The 21,849-nt window shown below is 37.4% G+C and overlaps 1 long non-coding RNA gene across 1 annotated transcript; it reads right to left on the bottom strand.

The window, feature by feature from the left end:
- Positions 1-959: 959 nt before the first annotated feature.
- LOC138687242 (uncharacterized) lies at positions 960-21,559 on the bottom strand. The gene is made up of 6 exons (XR_011326479.1): positions 21,040-21,559; positions 20,248-20,470; positions 15,646-15,910; positions 8,127-8,471; positions 5,263-5,374; positions 960-2,635 (listed from the first exon to the last, which is right to left on the bottom strand). It is a non-coding gene; the product is annotated as an uncharacterized lncRNA (long non-coding RNA).
- Between the last annotated feature and the right edge of the window lie 290 nt (positions 21,560-21,849).

The raw sequence follows: 21,849 nt of genomic DNA, 5'->3' as shown, positions 1-21,849 counted from the left end.
AATAACATAACAAATTTTACCAGCAAGGCTAAGTTCTACACTCAGAAAAGCACAAAATCCTACTACTTCTGCTCATGTGAATTGTTTTGGGGTGGGAGGACTCAAGCTAATTAAATAAGCTGATTATGACCACAAAGGTGGCATTACTGCCATGAAAGCTCCATTTTAATATGCTTAATAGTCAAAAACAGTGCTACCATAATATAATATGCATATATGAGAAGTGGGATGTGCATATGAGTGTGACATGTCTAGGGAGTTTCAGATGACCTGTGTGTGCCCATTGATGGGCTGCTCACTCTCATACTGCTCTTTCCGTTCAGGCAACCCCATATTTCACCCCCATGCAGGTTTGTTTAATTTTTTAACAACTTCCAAACAGGGATGCCTAATACATCAGCACTGTAGTTGTGAAATACCATGAGGTTATAAACCAGAAAGACTGCGAGAGTTTGCTTTCAAAAGTTGCAGTTGTACAGACTATGTTTGATTCTTAATGGAAACAAATGTTGAAAAATGCATGCCTTCATTAAAAGACAATTATAAGCTTAGCATGCTGTATACAACTATTTAGAAACAGCAGATATCTCTATATTGACAGAACAGCAGAAGATTTCAGATGACTCTCTGCAAATAAAAGTAAGTGTTAAAAGTGCATAAGACTTTCCCACTATGCAATCTGGACAAAAATAGCTTTTCCCTTGAGTTATATACTTACTAGAATGGAATTGCAAGTAGAGATTGTTAGAATGGCAAGGCACTATTTCACCACTGTTTTAACAGCACAGCTTTGCCTTCTGTAAACAAAGACCTAAGGTCTCCCTACTCAATTATGCTATACAATATTTGCTAAACATCTGCAAACCTTATACAAAGAAACCCCTAAATTTGAGACTGATACAGTTAAATGAGTAACACAAAAATTGATGTGTGCAGATCATTATTGCACATCAACTCCAGAACGATAAATTCCTATTACCATAAATAAAACATAAATAAGTGGTAAATCGCCTAAAAGACTTTGAGAAAGCATTTCATAGGGTGGTGTGGGTATTCTGTTTTTTCCTACAGTACTTGAAGCAAGAGTATTTATTCATTCAGATGTCGAAAGCTGAGGCCTACACTCTAATTTGAGTTTGGGTGGTGAAATGGAAAAATGCTGGATAGTCACACTGCTGTAATTGATACCACAGGCAGAGTAGAGCAAATGGTAGGCAACTATTGTCTTCATGGTGCCTCCACCAGTGCTTACAATCAGTTTCTACAAAATGGGTAAATCTCTTCTAAGTAGCTCCCCTTCCTCAAACTGGATTCACAGCAGTGGCACCTGTTAGTATCTACTTTCAAATGCACCTTATTTCTTATTTTTTGTAGGGTTGCTTGAAGGTAATTTAAATTGCCTCTTACCCACAGGCTCTTAAATGTAATCAATATCTACTAACACCATGGACTATTAATCAAAGATAGGTGACATATTCTTATTTGACCTTTATGAGCAAACCCTCTTAGTGATGACACTTTACTGCTTAACATCACCGTTTTGGTCCAACATTATTCGTCTTTGGAGAAACTACAAGCCCATGGAAATCAATGGCATAAAGGACAGAATTTCATCCTTGAAGTATGGATTCAAGATTATGCAATACAAGGCTGAAACACCTGCAGGTTTATACGCAGTGACACTACATTTATGTTTTAACCCCCCAAATACATTAACATCCAAGCAGCTATTTCCGATCATCCATTTTTGACTGACCCTTATGCCTATGTCTCCCATAGTCAACTTGTTTCTTGTAAAATAGAATAAACCAGTCTCACTGAACAAAGAGCCCAAATGACTTCAGTGTATTTCCTACAGACTTTCTTGACATTTCTACCCTTTCCACACTATTTTCACCAACAGAAAGTAAAAATATGTAGACATCCAAGAGCAGAATTTGTCGATGTTTTACTGTCGTTACATATGAAAAAATTGACTGTGCCTTTTATAAACACAAGAACAAAACTGCCAAGTGTCTAATTCTACAACTGAAGTAGAAGAATGTCTTTGAAGAAACAACATTTATCTAACTTAAAAATGATACAATTTCAAGCCAGAAGTATCTTGTAGATTTAGGGCCCAATTATTTCTGAAACAGTGTGCATTTGAGCAGTTGGGGCACACTGCTCTGCAAATATATAGATTAAAGAAGAAATGTTTTCTTCCCCATGTATAAAAGCCATAATAGCTAGTCTTTTACTTTACTTGATGATTTAAGTAGAACTTATACAAGCCATTAAGCCAATATACACTGGTTGACAGAGCTCCTTTGTTTTATTTGTTATAACAAGTCTAAACAACCTCTTACAGCTAAAGGTACATTACCTTGAATTATACTTAACAGTTTAGTATAATGCAATACATTATATCTTACCCTATATTATGGGCAATGTTTATATTCCATTAAAGTCAGTTCTTTAATTTTCATAGTGTTACAAGGTATTAGCTGCTGAACTGCAGTACTTCTGCTCTTTGCTGCTCTTGAAGCAGACAGGGATATGCCCGTGCAAGGTAAGCATTTTTTCACCTGAAGTGCATGAATGAAATCTGAGCATCAGATTACCACTTGGCTATGTTCTTCTGGAGGCTTGTGAACTGAAAAAGAATAAAATAAGCAAATTCATGAAAGAATCATACATACTGTTTACAATGAATATTGCCTAAATCATGCAAATCCACAGCCACATTATACCTGATTTTACAATGATTCATACACTATGCAAGCTTGCTAAGGTACAAATTTAATATACTTCACTTGCAGAGTATAACTGGAATCACTCTTCCTGTGCATCAGTTTGACTCAAACATATTTCATAACTTCTCAGTTCTTTAAGAAATTTTGACCTCATTGGGAGCTTTTCTGCTTACAAACAGTTAACTCCACCCACTTCATGTCTTCATTGGAAGAGCAAAAAAGTCAATAGTGCTGTATTTGTACCACAACAGAGCAATTAATAGTTGTGTGATAATGACATAGCCTGTTGTTTACTCAAAGCCCTTTGCGAAGCATGCAACACCTGACGGATGTTAGCAGTAAACACTATGACTAGGAATATTCTGCATTGCAACAGATGGGACAGAAAAGGTAAAGCTGAAGAAATTCAAATCTCCATTGATTCCTTGCAGATATCTGCAAGAGTGCTGTGGCAAGGAGAGACAAGTGGTCTACTGAATCTGCACTGGGTCCAGTTCACTCTACTTAAGGATTACATTTGCAGCAGTTATTTATTTGTTACTACCGTGGGGACTGCGTGACAGACTGCATCAAACACACTGGTGCACAGCTCAAATACTCATCATTTGGCCAAGATGCAATTTATTAAAACATATCAATTAAATTAGCTGATGGCCAATATGATGTGAATTTTACAACAGTATCTCATATTATGCTACGAGTTCTCTTCATTTCCACACTGAAAAATCTCAAGGTAATCACAGGAAGAAACAGAAACCATATAAACAAATATTATCTTTTATAACTGCAAATAGATTGCATCCCTAAAGCTGAATTACTGTGCATCTTATTCTGGATTATTTTGTACAATTACTTCATTGATTACCAGTGTGATAATGCTGAGATGAGTTTTCAACCTTTCAAAATTAGACCTTTATACACAAATATGTTTTGGAGAATAGTAAATGATTTAATAGTCCATACCTAATAGTAGCAGTAAAAATTGTGGCAGTCCTATAATTGAGCTAATGGAGAATCTGATGGAAAGACAAGATAACAAAGGAGAAATGATGCAGGAAAAATTGCTTCACTTTGAGTCCAAATGGTAAAAGTAGCTTGAGAAGCCTAGGATTTCATGTGCAGTTAGTTTCAAAAATGAAAGATTCGAATATAATAAAAAGACATTATGTAACACATGGCTAAAAAGAAATGAAAAAAGATGGGAATATTCCACCTATACTGTCATTCTTTAAAATTACTGCTATCAGGAGGCTTTCACAATTTTGGAAAACTTGCTTGAGAAGTTGTTCTTCTCCACATAAGAAAAGTGTCTTAAAGGGCATGACATTCTTTAGCTAGTGAGAGTAATTTGAAAGGTTATTGAGCATGCAAAAAATATAAAATAAAGATGCCTGATTAGAGATGACAAATTGGATGCTGGATAGCAGTAATGAAAGTTACTGTAGACAATATTCAGCAGAATAAAATGTCTCCTGTATGTTTTTCATATTAAAATGTAAAAACTTCTCCTTTCATAACTTCTCTTAAAATTTCCATTTTTTTTAAATCACTTTATCTTTTTTATACAGTGGCTCAAAGTTTCATGGCATTGGAGGTCAAATCTTTCATTTTATAAATAATGCCATTATTCTGAAGAGACATTAAAAAAGCAGATATACCACAGATTAGCCAATGCATAGGCTGGTTTTGGATATTGCTTCATTGTACTTCTGCTAAACAGTCTGAAGTCAGTTATTGCTACCGCCAAACCTTTCAGAGGTTTGACTTCAATTTGCAATCCATATAATTGTTGCTGAAAAAATAATCATCTGTGTGCTTGCTTGGAGGAGCAGAGGACAAAGGAGGGAATGAGAGGCATTTGCCAGAGACGGTGTCAATATTAATCGTTTGTAGTCAAACCATTCATCTACGTCCTCAATAACATCAGCTTCCCCTAAATAAAAGGAATAAAATTTTGTGCACCTGTGAAATGAGGCTTGTATTTGAGCTACAGTTTTCTGTACCTCTTCCTGAGCATACAGATTAGCTGCTGTTCTGATCCCACTGCTGTAAGAGGACTGCAGCAATACCCTCTCCCCAGGTAACCACGGACTACTTAGCTATGCATTTGCTGCCATAGTAACTCTGACTGGGACCTCTGTAATTAAATCTGTTGTTCCTCAAACTCTTTCAACACGCATATGCCCTGTTGACTGGACACCTTTACAGAGAGATGCTCTGCTCTTGCTGGTTTAGACAGCATAGGCTTCAATTCTCCGCATATGTTGCCCCGGTTCCAGGAACAATGTGCAGTTATTACTATGTGGAATGACAGCAAAAAGCACTTTCAGGTTTATACTCTTCTAACCTTATATAACAAGAATTAACGTAACGGTGCAAGTGGTTCCATGGACTTCAGGTCTCATATGGCATAAAAATGTCAGAAACGACTTCCTCTGCAGCAAAAGTTATGCAATAATCTTACTCTGTCACCTGCTTCAGCTTGGCAAACGTGCTGTGTTTTTTGGGAACCGCTCTGGGTACTCACCTACAGGCAGCAGAGACGTCACCCTTTGTGCAGTTTCACACGTGGTTAGAAATCCCGTGTGGGGTTCCTTTCATTGCAGCATGGCTGTCATATTCCAGTGGGTGACTTGTCACTGAGGGTGACAAAATAATGGAGTGTGAACACAATACCATCTCATGTGACTTCAGCTTTGAAGAACGGGATTGTTTTGATAACAGCAGGTAGAAGTAAGAAATTACCCATAAAACACTGCTATTTGCTGCTACCTGAAGGTTGAAGTACTGTGTGCGAAGGGTATTAGTTTGCCAGAAGCACCCCTAGTTAAACACCACAGAAATTATCGGACTACTTTCAAAACCACACTTGAGGATCTAAGCAAGTGAAAACATTCCAAAAAACCTTCCACCCACATATATCAATTCAAATGTTTGACTTTTCTCCAGATATTTATTTAAACAGCCATGAAAAGGAAAAATACACAACTCCACTCTAATACCACTCAAAATAAATGCACTGCCTGAATTTTAAAAGTAAAGAACTCATTGTGCCTTTAAGTAAATCCTATCGAATAGCTATGCTCTTTAGCTAATACACCAGGATGCATCACACTGAAGAGTCATTTTATGGACATTCATTATCACTGAGGTGAAATTTTGCCAGACAAAGAAGCCAAGATTATAATATTGACTATTTTTTGAAAATTAATTCAAGCGAAGACTTGCACACATAAACTTCACATGTTGCTGCATTTCCTAACTGTGCTAGCTCATGTACAAGATACGTTTATTCTGCTATTTGTGGACCAAAAATATTACTGAAGTGCTGGGTGGAGTGACACCGCTTGTTATCTCACCCAGTTTTAGTAGAATGGGAGCAAAATAATGAAAAGCAAGTAGATAAAAATTACGCAGCATGTAAAGAAAAAAAAAAGCAGGTATTTTATTCTCTTTTCCTTTACTGTAACCCCCCTCTAATACAATCACTGATGTATGGTACACTGGGCACAACAAGGAGCACTTCAGTCCGTCTTGACCACAGCTGGGGGGATCTGGCAACTAGGTATTCGTATCTGCTGGATAAGTAGTCACATATCTTTTGTAGAGATTATCCCCAGCTGCTTCATAGTGAAGTGTTTTCATGCCCACTGGCACAAATGACCAAAATAAATCCTTTTCCAAAGAGCATCACTGACAGCAGCAGAGGCAACACTGGCATGTGCATCCCCCAAACGAAGCAATAAGAAATTTTGCGTTCCCTATAGGAATCAGAGGCAGCTTGTTTGGACTGGAGCTGCACAAGCAATAGAAACACAATATCTCCTAATACAGCAAGTGAGTGATCCCCAGAGCTCTGGGTGCAGAGGAGAGGCTTAGGAGAGAAAGGCTTCTTAAAATTCTTTGTTGCAATTGCTCTCTTCACCAAATCGTGTCAAACTGTGCTAAAATATTGCCTTCATTCAGGTACATTATATGACAAGATGTTCATTAGAAACGAAGTACTTACTACTTAGGCAATTTTGAAAATTTCAGTATAAAACTTCCTAGAGCTGCAGTGATCACAACAGCCATTTCTGCTTGCATTGTTCAAGCATTTTGAGAGATATGGGGCATCCTTTAAAGCAGTTAAGAATTTTGGGATGTCCTTTACTGACTTACAGGTAATGCTTAAGTGTCTGAAAAGCACCCTGATCCCACCAAAAGTGTTTCAATGTCCTGCCACCAACAATGGACAGGGAAACAACACTAATACTGTTAAAAGGATTTCATTACATCTGCAGGTTGTTTGCTAAATCTTATCAAGCAAATAAACCTGGGTAAAAGTCTCTTTAGTCTAGAATAGGACTGTATGGGGTTTATATATAAAATTTTTATTATTTCAAAATGTATCAACAAAATGGATAGCATTTTGCATGTTAGCACCATATAGGTATATGGTATAAAATGCCTTTTTGTCTTTTTTGTTTACTTATGCAGAATTCAAAAGAACATGAATGCCCCACAGTCTTACTTTGATTTAATACCTTGAAACAAGGGAACTGGCCAATAGCATTCAATAAGTTAAATGGCTGTGAGTCACCAAGGTATATCACTTGGAGATTTTCTGGTCTAGCATACAGAATTCAATGAAAAGAAAACCCAACATATCAGTTAAAGAGGTGTGGGGTTTTTTTCCCCAGCTAAATTAAATACCTTTAAAATTCAGATTTTGCTCAGTTTAGTTTGTGCATTAATTTTTTTTTCTATATACTCAGATAAAAAATAGAATGCCCAGGAATAATATTTTGAGTTTATAACTTTTCATGCAAAAGATAGCTAATCACTATGAACAGCATTCAGTAGTCAAAGAAGTCTGACACCCAAATCTATAAGAGTTTATTGTGATTAACATTTCAGTGTACAGACCACTTACACTGGTCACCTGAATATGGATCTGACCACAAAAGTCAGTGACACATCTGAAGTTTTGAAAAGGTACTTGTGTTTTCTCTGAACTGGAAACCCACACTGAAAATACCAGCATCATACTGTGAAGCCATTTATAAACATTATTTCAACAGCTGCAAAATACTGAGCTTAATTTTACTAGCATTGTGACCAGTAGAAAGCATGCAAAGGGCATCCTGAACACTACAAGCAATTAAAGCAGTTAGTTTTGCATAATATCATGATGGTTTTTAAAATAGATTTTTAAAATACTAAGAAGAAGAGCTCATAAATGTGTTCATTATTCTAACTTGAAAAAAAATGCCTTGAAAAAAAGATTTATTAATAATTGCTTATAATTAACCTGAAGAAAGATAAGCTAAAATCTTTGAGCAAAATAATAAGTAGTTAAATAAAGCAAGCATTTATTCTATGTGTTACTGCTATAGAGGGTAAACTTACAAACTTTATTTCAGCTTCTATGCTGGTTGTATTTAAAATCCATTTAATTCGGGTAAACAACATCATTGTCCACTTTCGTTTATGTTTTTGACATCTTTGTCTTCTCCTTCAGAAATAAATATTACATAATCACAAAAATTAAGTTTGTTTTTACTGTTTGTTAGTATTTGTCCCCGTGGGAGACTGTAGTGTAAGACTCTGTTTATCATTTTGTGTTCACCTGAATTACTGTGACTCACTGTTTTCCAATAAAAATTGTTGGACTGTCCATGGTACCATGATAATACATCCACAATTTCTCATGAAGATGTCAGAAGGACAAGTTTCCACTAAAAATGAAAGACTCTGCAGGGAAATAAAAGGGAATAGAACTGAATTTTACACTAAGCCATTCTTGCTTTATCTGGTTTTCCCCTTCATATTTAGAGGTGCCCACACAACCTTGCCATTAGATTGATCTCTGTCCTATGTCGTATGTTTAAAATCTTTAGAATTCTGATACAGAATTACTGCACAGATGCTGGGCTGTGATGAAGTTTAATAAAAAAAAAAAGAAAACACTGCCTGAAAACAGATGTTTGGGTTTTGAAGCACAAATATAGCTGACACTCAGCAGATAAGCCCAGATTTCACCAAGTCTAAGGGATAAGAGACAAACATTCCTCCTTTAATCTGATTTGGTTTACTCACTAGTATTCAGATAAGATAAAAGCATAAAAGATCAAGGTCCTATCTTGTGAACGATTAATCAGTGGCTTTTTATTTTCTTCTACAATACTTGGAGCATCTGTGTATCCAATAGAAGGCAAATCCCATATATAATAGGGATTCTAGGATTTAATACGAATTGCTTGTTTAAAAAAATAAGGTGGTTGGCAACAGTTATGTATAGAGATGAGCTTTAATGACTTTTCATGAAAATCATACCAACTAATTAAAATCCGCTAGTATATATACTTATCTCCAAAGTTTTGAAGATAACATGGCTAATAGACACAAATAGGCTACAACTATCAAGCTGAAGTCTTGTTTCAAGTAAAAACTACATTACCAGGATGAAAAATAACATGAAAAAGTGAATAATTACCAATTAAAATTATAATTAATAAACATTGTGCCAATGTTCTTATCAGTCCCCTCCACATAGAACATTTTTGCCACTAGCTAGAGCAAAAAAGCAATTAACAGCAATTATGGGATATGCAAGTGAACATCTTATGATGTCAATACTAACAAGTTTTCAAGATCATCACACTGACCTTAAAAATAAGTAAAGACACTTTATACACCATCCACAACTCAAACAACTCTGTCCAAATGAAATGAGATTTGGGCAACATACTGGAAAACCAACTCACTGAAGAGACATAAGCAATGGTTTGCTCATGGCGTGCAGGATGACTGAAACAAAAGTGAGTTTCTAAAATACTAGTAATGTGACTACATTAAACTAGGTTTCAGCTAATGAGGGAGGAGGAACTGATTTCTCTCTTTCTCACTTTCAAGTAGCACCTTCACAGACTTATTTTTAATTTTCAACAATTATCATATAATTTGCAAAATTATTATACAGAAAACTACATGACATGAAATTCATAATTTGTGACATTGATAAATATAAAGACTATTAGTTAGCTGTCTATGTGCTAAATGAATGCTTAGGAATTGTATTTTTACACTTTCAGCGAAGTGCAAAAATTAGAGGACACTGAGGTAAGCAGAAGTGGGATCAAGTGCTATGTTACCAGTGGTATTATACAGTTTGCCATTACTACAAAAAACAAGGAAATAAGGATAATGAATCATTCACAGTAGTATATGAATGTAGCACCAATACCACCATTGCACGCATAGGTACATATTATAGAAAAATTACTGTAAGAGTGAACGTTCTTCAAACTCTACAGATTGTAAGAGATGATTGATAAAAGAGAATACCGCAGTATTTTCAGTATTCTCTATATTACAATGGTGTTTTATGGAAAGCAAACAGCAGGATTTTATGGGTGGTCAATGTAACTATTTCTTATTGATACATTCCATAAGCTACAAGAAAAATAAGGAAGCTCATAAGTTCAGTCAAAGGTGAATTTGGTCAGTTTATTCCAACAATTACAGTTTCCCAACCTTTGTGCCATCTGTGCATACTACACAGGAAAACTAATGAAGTGGCTGCTGGATTGGAGGGGGTTTTAGCTGGTGGGGATCCCCTCCTAGAGAACGCTGCTGGGCAGATGCAGCGTTTGCTTTTCCTTGGGTTGTTGTGCCGACTTCTTTCTTGCGAGAGTCTATAGAAAGACACATGGTGAAATCATAATTTATTTTGCTAAAAAACTGAGAAGCAAACCCACTGACACTGGTATGGAGCAGATAACAGTGAACCACAACTCTACAGTGAAGAACTGCAGTGTTTTTGAATGGAGGGAGGTCCTGATTTTCTCAAGTATCCATTCACCAGCTTTTCTTCCCCAGATCTGTTTCCAAGGAGGTAACAAGTATGAAATCAGTGTCTAACCTAAAATCGTAATAATCATTCCCTGTCTGAGGTGTGACCCCAAACCAGCTATAACATCTAGTTGGTGTTGAGTGAGCTGCTAAGCCTGAGTCAGTAGCTGCCTCTCAGCAGGTTTGGCAGCACAAAGGGGGTGCAAAAGCTGGAGTATCCACCCTCTGCTCTGCCTGAGCTCACCAACCTAAAAGCCCAAAGTTAGGCTTCTAGGTGAGTATTTTGCCACTTCACTGATGTCATGGTGTGTTTTGTATCCACTTTATTTAGGTGCCTCTTGCCAGCATTTCTTGTGTCTATCAAGAACAGATTACTGACAGACAAGTTCGGTCTCTTCTATCACACTCCAAATACCAAAGAAAGTAATCTAGGAAACTCAGGGTTTCAGAAGCCCCCAAAGGCTTTTTATCCACTTAACTTCCTATAGAAAAAGGAAAAGGAAATGTATAGATAATGTGCAGTCCGTAAAAACAAAAAAAAAAAAAAAAGAAAAGGAGGGACAAAACCAGCAAAATAGCTGATCTAACAAAAACAGGAGGATGCTAACAGCTCCCCTAATACTGCCCTACTTCAAACAGAGCTGCTGCCAGCATAGCCCTCAGGCAACCCCAACAATATATGTAGTTGTTTAGCTTGGCCATTTCTCTGGCTAACCTGCTTGTAATTAGGCACTGTTTGTGGATATCGCATTTCCATGCCACCGGCCTTTTTTCTCCCTTCAGTTTTTCTTTGATATGTTCCATATGATTTAATGAGCCAGCACCTTCTTCTTTTAAAAACAAATTAGGTGTTAGAAATTAATCACCCACAGCAGGCCTCACAGTTGTCAATACTTTCACAAGAAGCCCTCAGTTCTTATAAACAGGGATATGAAATCCATAAACAGGGATATGAAATCCAGCAAGAATTTTCAGGATGTGCAGTTCTCTCCTATATGCTAGTCGGAATTTTGTTCTCATTTGTAGTCCTCTAAAGAAGTCTCATGACACAGTTATTGAGAATAAGCAGGAGTGCGTGGTTGAGCATCCTCACGCACACTCTCCAGTGAGCCCCTGCGATGGGGACCCTGCAGGGCTGCTGGAGCCCAACTGGGACGAGGGGTCCCAGGGAAGGGGTGCCCAGCACTGGGACCCTTGGGGCCTGGAGGGTCGCCTGCTCCCAGCATGGCAGGGAGGGTCAACCCGAGCAACAGCATCGACAGAACGCCAGCTAGAAGGCATGTGGGCACCGACCCAGCGAGAGAATGAAGAATGCAAGTCAAAAACAGGGACTTTGCTAGGAACTACTCATCCCTATCTAGAATGCAGGAGATTCAGGGTATAGGTGCACTGCTGCACAGGTCTGTTTGCCTGCAGTGATGGTCGCAGGTTGGAGCTGAAGAACGGCTGTCATGTCCACACAGCCTATATTTCAGATTCTTTCCAAATAGCGAATGTTTCTGATCAGAAATTGTAGCCCTCATCGTAGCCCTCCTCCTAAGCAAAATTCAGAGTTGTGTCTTAAAGCAGGTTTTATTTCTAGAGGTATCTCCATTCCATTTGCTGGCTACCCAGAAAAGGATCTGAAAAGACATGTCCCTGGCTAACACTGGAGGACAACTGATATGTTTCATAATGTCACACTCATCCAACAGGTGTTTTGAGGCTAGATCGACAAAAGAGAGATCTGCAATCTCTCTTATATATAGTTATATTTGATCTACTACTCATGAACTATTAAACAGTGGGAATGGAGTACATAATAATTCTAATGATAACAGTAGTTTCAGAATGAAAATATATGTAGTAAAGCTACACTGCTTCAAATTAGTAAACCTAAATATTCACTTTACATAACTTGTTATTTAATATACTGTGCACAAGGAAAATATTCTGTTTAGAGTTATGCTCATGTATCATCAGAAGGAATAGCTAATACATATCATTCTCATACTAACAATGTATCTAAACCTGTAATTTGTAAACCTAGGAAAACTCAGTATAGATTTCACCAATCCCAGGTAGGTATATACATGATCCACAGAGATTTTTTTTTTTAAACTGAATTAATCACATACCTTAAAGGAAATTACAAACAGAATGAAATACAAGCCACATATTCATATAGGAGATATTGCATTAAAGTTCTAATTCAAAGAATTGGGGGGAAAAAAATCTAAATTAAATCTGACAAATCATTCTTTCCTTATATGGATTTTCCACATTAATTTTGAATTTTCATGTCTCTGGTTTTAGAAGAAGCTTAATGGGGCATATTACCTAAATGTAGCTTTTGATGCTGCATTTCCTTCAAAATGTGATTCATCAAAAAGTGCACAAATGCATTTATTTTTCCTATAGTATTTTAAGAACAAGCTCTTGAACTGAGTATTTCCCACTAAAATAGTGAGAATAAAATAAAAAAATTGTTAATTTTAGAAACAAAATCGAAAAAAATTTGCTTAAATTATGTCTTAACATTGGTGTTTTGCATACGGTGAGTGGCATAAGGACATTTTAGAGAAAATGGGTTAAAAATCACAAACGTAACATTCTAGACAGCCAAGGCAAATACTGTCTTGGCAAGTGATTAGATTCATGCAAGCTATGACAGACAGTCAGGTTAGCCAGATTGAGCATGAAGTATTACATAAAACACACGTACACTAGAAATTAACTGCAAACATATAACCAAGAGTGTTCTGGGTTTGCTTTTCTTTGTGGTTTCACATCCAGGTGCAAACTTTCATTGTATATTAATACATTGAGTGATAACATTACTTATTTTGATTTCCACCTTGAACCTTACATGAGACAAACCATACTGGAAACTAAAGTCACCCTCAAGTTCACAAAAAAATTAATAAACCTTCACTTAACTGTCTAAGTTAGTCCTAGTTTAAAGTTTCCTATTGTAATCCCTGTCTGACACTAATCTAAATATTTTAATTACTTGCTCTGTTAATAGCAGCTTACAGGCTCAGAGCAGTGGACTATACACTCCAGTATGCAATGCTGTTACTTCCTAAATTAGAAAGCAATCCTCTGATCTGCATGAAATTAAATTTACTTTTAATGAAATTTTAACCAAAATCTTTCATTAGGGATCTCATACACTGAATGCTTTAACTTCCTTTTTTCTAGCTTTTCCAGCATACTCACATCTATCTTTGTCTCATAGAAAAAAACATGGTTGCTAAATTGCACGTTATCTGCCTGTGTCACCCGAGATGTTGGATATCTTCTTTCTACCTTATCAAAGTCAAAATTACAGTTCTTTCCTTAGCAATCTTCATAAATCTGTACCTTGCTACTTATGTTTTCTGCCTCTTCTAATTTCAAAATCAGATCTGCTCCCAGCTTCAGCTCCTCTCATTTATTTTTTCCTTTGTATAACTTCTTGGTACACTGAGTCAGCCGTATGAAATTGGTTAATTTCTGTTCCTCTGTGTTTCTCTCCAATACAGCCAATATAAAAACATTGAAATGTAGGTGATATTTTATTCTGCTCCTCTCCTTCTATTTCTAGACTGCAAACATCAGGATTTATGAGATGTTGCCAAACACATTTTAGGTGCTACTGTAAAACAAAATGATTCATTGATTCAGCAAACACTTAGAGCAAAATGACTTTTCATAGTGTTTTCAGATGGCTGTCTCTCCATCAGGGTGAACACATACTAAGAAAAGCATTGAAAAACCATACAAAATATAATATATTGCATGTATGCGTGCATACACACGGACATTTCATACTTAGAAAAGCACAGACAATCGGATATCCTCATATGACAGGCTACTGAGGAATGCTGCTGTATGACATTATAGGATAACAGTCTCTGATTCACATTTCTCTAAGATAGGAATCAGCAGGCCATTTAGAGCATTTTCAGGGAGATGCATTCCTAGCTCAATAGGATTGCTGGTGATGAAGCAACGTCGTGATGTAGATGGAATTGATTTACCTATTAATAACTGAGCTACCTGATGTTTCTTTGTGATGATCAGCTTTAATGTATGAAAATACATGGGCTGTGGAAGCAAAATATGAAGCAGAGAGCATAATGACTTGTGCTTTAAAACTTAGCCTCTTGTTTCTTCAGCAGTGTTTGATACACAGTTTGTGTTCATGTTAACTTCACTTAGGTTAGCTAATAAATGACTTACTTTCATTATTGCCATCACCATCCAATGCTACACAGAGTAAAACAGGACACGCGGCAAGGTGAGATGACAGAGACAGAGAGGAAGATGGGAATGCAAGTCAAAGGCCATACTTCCAGAACACAGGAAAAGCTTTTCTGTGCTCAAGTGCAATGATGTACAATTATTTAACATAAGGCTAAACAGTTACTAATATTTGCTAAACTATTACTCTCTCCTCACACAGTGACCCATCCCCTAGATGAGGTGACCAATCCTGTAACAGAACTGCAACCAGAATGTCTCAGTCCACTTAGCTTGCTGAATTTGTCGATCCACTTTTCCTGCAATAGCCAGCAGCCAAATTTCTATTTTTACTAAAGCTGGCTTCAGCCTTCTTCAGAGTGCAGGAGTGGGGCCACGTGAGCCAGCCTGCAGCCAGCCCCGGAGCAATGCAGGATGGGTGCTGGAGCAGCCGAGCAGGGAGCTGGAAGCCAGTGCTGCTCCATGCCTCTCAACGAGCACAGCAGGTTAGGCTTGGTCCTGACATTCGCTCCCTTTCAGTGAAGCAGACTCCAACACCATGGAAACATTTAAAACACACAGGAGTCTTATTTTGTGCTGCAAAGAGTGTAATAAATGATAGACTGACTATTTTCAAGACTTTCAGAGGAGGCTGGCTGAACTTAGAGTGAAAATACCTCAACTCCCAAAAGTGGTGTACTTGTGCAGGAATATAAACTACATTAAAACGCCTAACTCAAAGCTCATTCTTTCATAATTCAACTGCACAGTCATAGAGCTGCTAATAAGTAGTTTAATGGTCATTAAAAAAAATGGCTATTAACATTGCACTCATAGATGTTATTAAAGTAATAAATATTCCACTTACAATGCTTATGTCTCACCAAAGTTTAAGACTGTTTCAAAGATCAGATGTCTCAGTCTTCAGTTGGCTGTTACAGCGTAAAAGGATTCTTGGTTCTGTTTCTTCTCTGAGCAGAAACTTTGTTGTTGTAGGAGCCTGATACAGTGATGAAGGAAAACAGATCACAGATGCTGCCTGCAAAACTGTAACTGGAAGTAAAGAGCTTTCACCTCCTTTTCTTTGGGAAGTTGTTCTTCTGTTGTCTAATTTGGGGACTCTGAAAGCAAAACTGAAAAAGAAGAGCACACGAGTTTCAGCTGTACATTGAGTAAAATTTTGCCTTCCCAAATCTATCATGGACTTTAGAACCACAGGGCAACCACGAGCATAACAATATTTTTCCAGTTATGAACACAAGCCACTGCTATCTTTTCACATGTATGTATATGCATATAGTAACAGAGGATTAGAGTACCCAGGACGTGTGAGACAGCCTGAGCTCCTTCTCACGCGGACTGAAACTCAAGTGTTGCAGCACACAGATACAAACACATACAAAAAAAGCCTTGGAAAAGGAACCTAAATGCATAATTAGAAGGTAAGTACTAATGCCCTGGCAATGGTGCCAAAGGGATGCCAGAGTAAAGGTGCGAGAGGAGAAGGAGCCATAGCCCCTCTCATGCCTTTAAAGAAAGTGACAGTTTATCAATGCTTTCAGTGCAGAGCTCTGTTTTACAGGACAAAGTTAAGTTGGAATGACTAGGGTTTTTTACATTCACTTTTGCTTACAGTATGAGATAGTCATAGCCTGTCCAGACGTCTCACGTATGTAATGCTCTTGCTATGCAAAAGCACAACTGCACCTATCCAGGCAATTTTACCAAAAAAAAAAAGGAGTATTGCCAGCATGTGAAGATTGAACCAATTTTAAAAGTATCCAGGACTGAGAAGGCTACATTCCTATTCAGTCATTTCTGGATCTGATTTTAATATCTACACAATAGCAGAAATAGTATAATTTATGGAACACACCATTAAAGATGGGGAAAATGATGTGTGACAAACACCCAAAGCCTGATCATTTAATCTGATGCAATGTATTTCAGCAACCAAATGCAAGTCGCTCAGCCATTGTGTGTATTTCAGCCACATTAGAAGACTGTGGAGTTCACTGCTTCTAATTTTTAAAGTAGATTACAGCTGCCACATCGTCAAGACCTTACAATTATATCTGAACAATAAATTGTATTATTAATAGGATGGTTATGGCCTGTGAGTATTAAATATTGTTGTTTGTGATTTGCACTTAAAAAGGTATTTTAATCAAGTTTACCCTTCTCAAAAAGTCTGTTTTGCATTTAAATAAGCATCCTTAAAAATTGATCTGTTTTGCTCAATTATACAATGCCTCATTCTGAAGCCTAGGAGTAATTTATTATACAGACCCTGTGAGCAAGGAAGATGTATTGCATTGTACTTAATCTTATCAAATTTCTGCTGATTTTTGATGACAATGCCTGTTTATCATAATTATTATGAATTGTCTGGGTTAATAAAACTTGAAAAACTATGTGGGAATTAAACCAGTATGGAGTCTTAAACTTACTATTTATGTAAGGCTATCTGACACCAGCTGTCCTTCGTGGGTCTATGAAGTAATTTATTTCAGTACTGTCTCTTGTACCACTGTTGTTAAGAAGTTCAAATGTATAAAACTCCAATTTTTAGGAATGTATAATTTGTCTTGTGAACTCTCACAGATGACAATATTTTAAAATATATTATAATATTGCAAATTAGGTATATTTTTTCTATCGTACTTGACAGAAAAATTTGTTTTCATTAAAAATGACCTAGTCTTCATTTGCATTATGCTGTAACATTAATAAAATAGCTTCTTTGTCTTAGTGTTCACCTGTAGATAACTTGTTTATAGTGCAGAGGAATTGCTTTTTTCATTTAGAGTCAGAATTAGCTTCTACACTGTAAGAAGTATTTATAAGAATTTTCCATACTGGTTCCACACTATATCATCATTTTTAAGAGGTGCTTCCTACAGAAAGTGCATTCAGTAGGAAATTATTTCTAAAACTAACAAGCAAAAAAACCTTTAAAGACATAAATCTTGCTTTAATATACCAGAAGATGCAAAATACAAATGACTGTTTTTATTTGGACAGAATTTAAAGCACTCACTTTTTAAGATTACTACAAGGGTCCTTTGCAATCTGAAATAAAAGCCCACGTTTGCCACATTCTTTGACACAGAACCATATTGATTTGCCTTAGAATTAAATCTGTAGGCTGTGAGCAAGTTTTCAATCCAAAGCCAGGTCAATGACACTCCAAAGTAACAAGAATGCCCACAAAACCATTTCACAGTAATGAAATGTGGACAAAATACACTTCAAATATTCCAGCAGAAACAATAAAGACACATGAAATTCCCAATTAAAAATGGGAACAAAAAGGTTCAAAGAAGGTTGAAAAAACTATTCGATGAGCAGTGTATATTTTTGAATACTGATAGTATTCCTGACCAGGCTAAAGTCCTGCTTCTATCATTAGTAAGGCTAAAAGGTTTGGGACCCCCTCTTTTTGGCTCTGGCTCTGATTATTTTGTGACCATTCTCACATCATTCTTCAGTTCTACATTTATCAATAATAGCACCGGCCATCTTCAGAGATATGGTATGAGCATTAATTTCCAGGGTAAGGCACATGAGCTTTCTGATAATAGGCACAGTGGAAATGCAACACAGTATTTCAGCTACAAGAATGGCTTTGGAGTTAAAGAAGTGAGGAGAGAAGAACAATGTTAAGTAATTTCATACTAAAGTCAATAAACTATATAATGACAAGAGTTAGTGTTGTTCTATTTCACGGTTCAATATAATGCAAGCTTTTGTTGCTTAAAGGAGGACTTTATTGATGTTTACAGATAGACTTTATGGCTTATTTGTCACCATGAGAGCCTAGATGTGTCCATCTCAGTTTCTGCTCAGGAGTGCCTGGACCATACACAGTCTATTTTCATACCAAGGAGAAGAAAAAAAATATAGTCTAAAACTCCCGTATCAAAGCAACTTTAACTTGTTAAGATAATTGTCTCGCAATGATTGATCTAGTCATGTCAAGATAATAAGGTTTTTATGGTCCTGAGGAGGATTTAATCTAATTTTTGGAGGGATTTGGATCTCACTGTTGCTGCTTTATCACTTTTAATCTCAACACTTTTATTTGAATTTGCTCTGCAAAATTTAATATACTTCTAGTTGACAGCTGAAGACATAGAATAGTCTTTTTACACTAAGTTTTCCTGTGTTGCAACTGTGTTTTAAATCTTGTTATCATTACTCTGAACAAATCCAATTATGGAGTTATTTTGCTACTTTAGACAGAGAATACTCAGTATAATTCCACCAACACAACAAAAGTACCTCTTAAAGAAAAAGTAGTAGCCTGATTTTGAACAGAAGGCGGCTGTAAATGGTGTCTTTAATTATTTGGTAGAGGATCATTCATGATTTAAAGAAAAGATATCTAAGACTGTGTTATTCTTCAATAGAATCTACTTATAGTTTTATCGGTTCAGTTTTCTAACTCTATGAGGGTAAAATAAAGTCTGTACTGAAAAAAAAAGTTTAGCATTGTCTTCCTCAAGTCTCAGTTTTAATAATAAAAGTTGGTTTTTTTAACTCCCTAAGGCAAAATGGACAATTAACACAAATCTGGTTAATAGGCAACTCATAAACTTTTATTTGTTTACACTAATCACAGTGCTTTCGTTGCGGAATTATTTAGGATCCTTAAAGAATCTGTAAAAGTGTGACTTAACAGAGTTTGACGACAAGGTTCACTCTACTGCTTACTACATGGGAGAAACATACAAAGGAAAATCGAGTTAGAATTGGTTTAGAATGATTTGCACAGAGATTGGAGATGCAAAAAGGTAAGGGAGACTGTCCTGTTGAGTCACGAGGTTCAGAATGGACCCCCTTGCTTTCTAAACTCCTGATGGAGCCTAGGGGCAGCTACATCCAGTCTTAGTCTCAGACCTGGTCAATGGTTCATATCTAAGAGATTCAAAGGGTAAGGAGAACCTCCTGTTGAGTCATAAGGTACAGAATAGACCCCCTGTCTTTCTAAACTTCTCAGAGAGGAGTCTAGGTGTGGCTGGATTCAGACTTAGTCTCAGACTTCTTCAACTGTCTATGTCTAAAAGATTACATACGGACAATCAATCCTTTATATCATTTAGCTACGATTTCAAAGTTTAGCATGCTATTAATCACTTGCCAATTCATCCAGGCATCTGGTGTTATTTCGCTCTGAAGTTCAAGCCCTCAGTTTCCTGAAACATATTCACAGGCATCGAACCTTATAAAAATAAATAATTTAATAGAGTGGTACAGCAGCAGAGTCAGCTCCAGCTGGGTGCCTCTGGGGATGGATAGTCAGAAGGAGCAGGGTGAAGGAGGAGGGGAAGGAGAAGGAGAAGGGGAAGGAGGAGAAGGAGAAGGAGAACAAGAGGAAGGAGAGGAAGAAGAGGAAGGAGAGAAAGGAAGTAAGGAAGGACCTGAACAAAGAAATCCCTGGACAATTATACCCTTACAGACTATTCACCTGCCCCTCACGCACTCTTCACACTCTCTTCGCTCGTCTTCCACATGCCCTTTGGTCCAATAGTGATTCTGGACTGACACCTGCTGACTCCTTATTGGATTCCTTCACTGTCTCCAGACAGGCTGTTCATTATGTTGTCGAGTTGCAGGTGCTGTTGATGGCCATAGACCTTGAAGCCTCCTTCTTTTCTGTTTTACGCTGGTTCTGGAGTCCCCTGTTTTGACTAAGTAGGTACACTTTCAGTACAAGTTCAGCAAATCTAAGTGAAAGTTTACAGCTTGTGGCCTTAGATTTCAGCATATCTAGCTACTCATGCTAAGTAAAGTTCAGCAAACAGCATACTAAATCACACATTTAATTCTAAGTGATTCGTTCTATTTAAAACTTACTTATTTATGCTAAATTACTATCTCTTAATATTGAGAGGTGTCCCTGATCGAAGGTAGAATTGCCTGGTGTGCAGTCCAGTTGCTGTCCACGGAGAACTCAAATTGGGCTCATCCAGCGATCTGTCATTGGTAAATATCTTGTTGCTTTGAGAGCCTTGAGAGGTGTTCCAGCTCAGGGGGGGATCACCGCCATGCAGCCACGCTGCCTAGCAGGGAGAGCTCAAAGAAGGCTCACTTAGGCTGTCATATTTATGGGATTAAAGTGGTTGGCTTGTAGTCAAATTGCATACAATGGGAGATGTATGCATGAGACTTCTTGTACCCACAACTTTCACTGTGTTGCTCTGCTCCTTTGTTGATTTCCTAGAGGAGTCCTTAGCCTAGCTATGGCTCAGGCCATTACCTCCTTTGGAGCCTGTACCAAACTGCTGCTGGTTTGGTTAACAAACAGGGGATCGACTACGTCCATCACAGCTTTAGGCACCAAAATATGCCCTGTAGGAAAAAAAATGCACCACACAGTTGAACTGAAATGAGAATAAAAACACTACGTCAATTGAAAACAACTTGGGGCAGGGACTGCCAGAGCTGTTATGTGTGCGCTGCACGGCAAGTCCCAGTTCACCAATTGGCATCGTTGCCAGATATATATTGAATAATGAAATGCAATCAATCTGCAATTTGTCCTTTTCCTTTCCCTCCCGACCACAGCCCCGTGGACTGATGTGCTGCTCCCAGGGGGTGATCCCTGTGCCCGCAGGAATGCGCGTTCCTGCACCCAGCTACTTCTGCATCCTTCCGTCGGTCCGTAGGCACGCGGCTCCCTGTGCCCGCACCGGGGCTGGCAAAGTCCCCTGTGCTCTGCCCGACAGCAAGTTGTATCTTCTCCCCCATAAACAGGGAAAAGTACTTAGTCTAGTCTTCTTCTGGGATTGTGTTATTTGTTGTATTTTCTTTTTGGCTCTATCCTCTTTGATTATTTTTAGTTCTTAATCTTATTACTTCACACTTCTGTACAACTGAGCTGAATAAGCTACTTATCCAGCCTCTAAGCTGAATCTATCCAGATCATTTTGAATTTATTTGCTCTGTTCCTCTGTATTTACTTTATCCTCCTTTCCCAGTTCTATGTCATTGGCAAATTTAGGTCAGTAAATTATAAAGTAAACAAAAATGGCCCTAATGCTGTGCTTTCTGATATTCCTTTTAACTC

Source organism: Haliaeetus albicilla, chromosome 10, assembly GCF_947461875.1.
Source record: "Haliaeetus albicilla chromosome 10, bHalAlb1.1, whole genome shotgun sequence".
NCBI lineage: Eukaryota > Metazoa > Chordata > Aves > Accipitriformes > Accipitridae > Haliaeetus > Haliaeetus albicilla.
The sequence above is the reverse complement of the archived record's forward strand: the minus strand, read 5'-3'. Positions and strand labels throughout refer to the sequence as shown.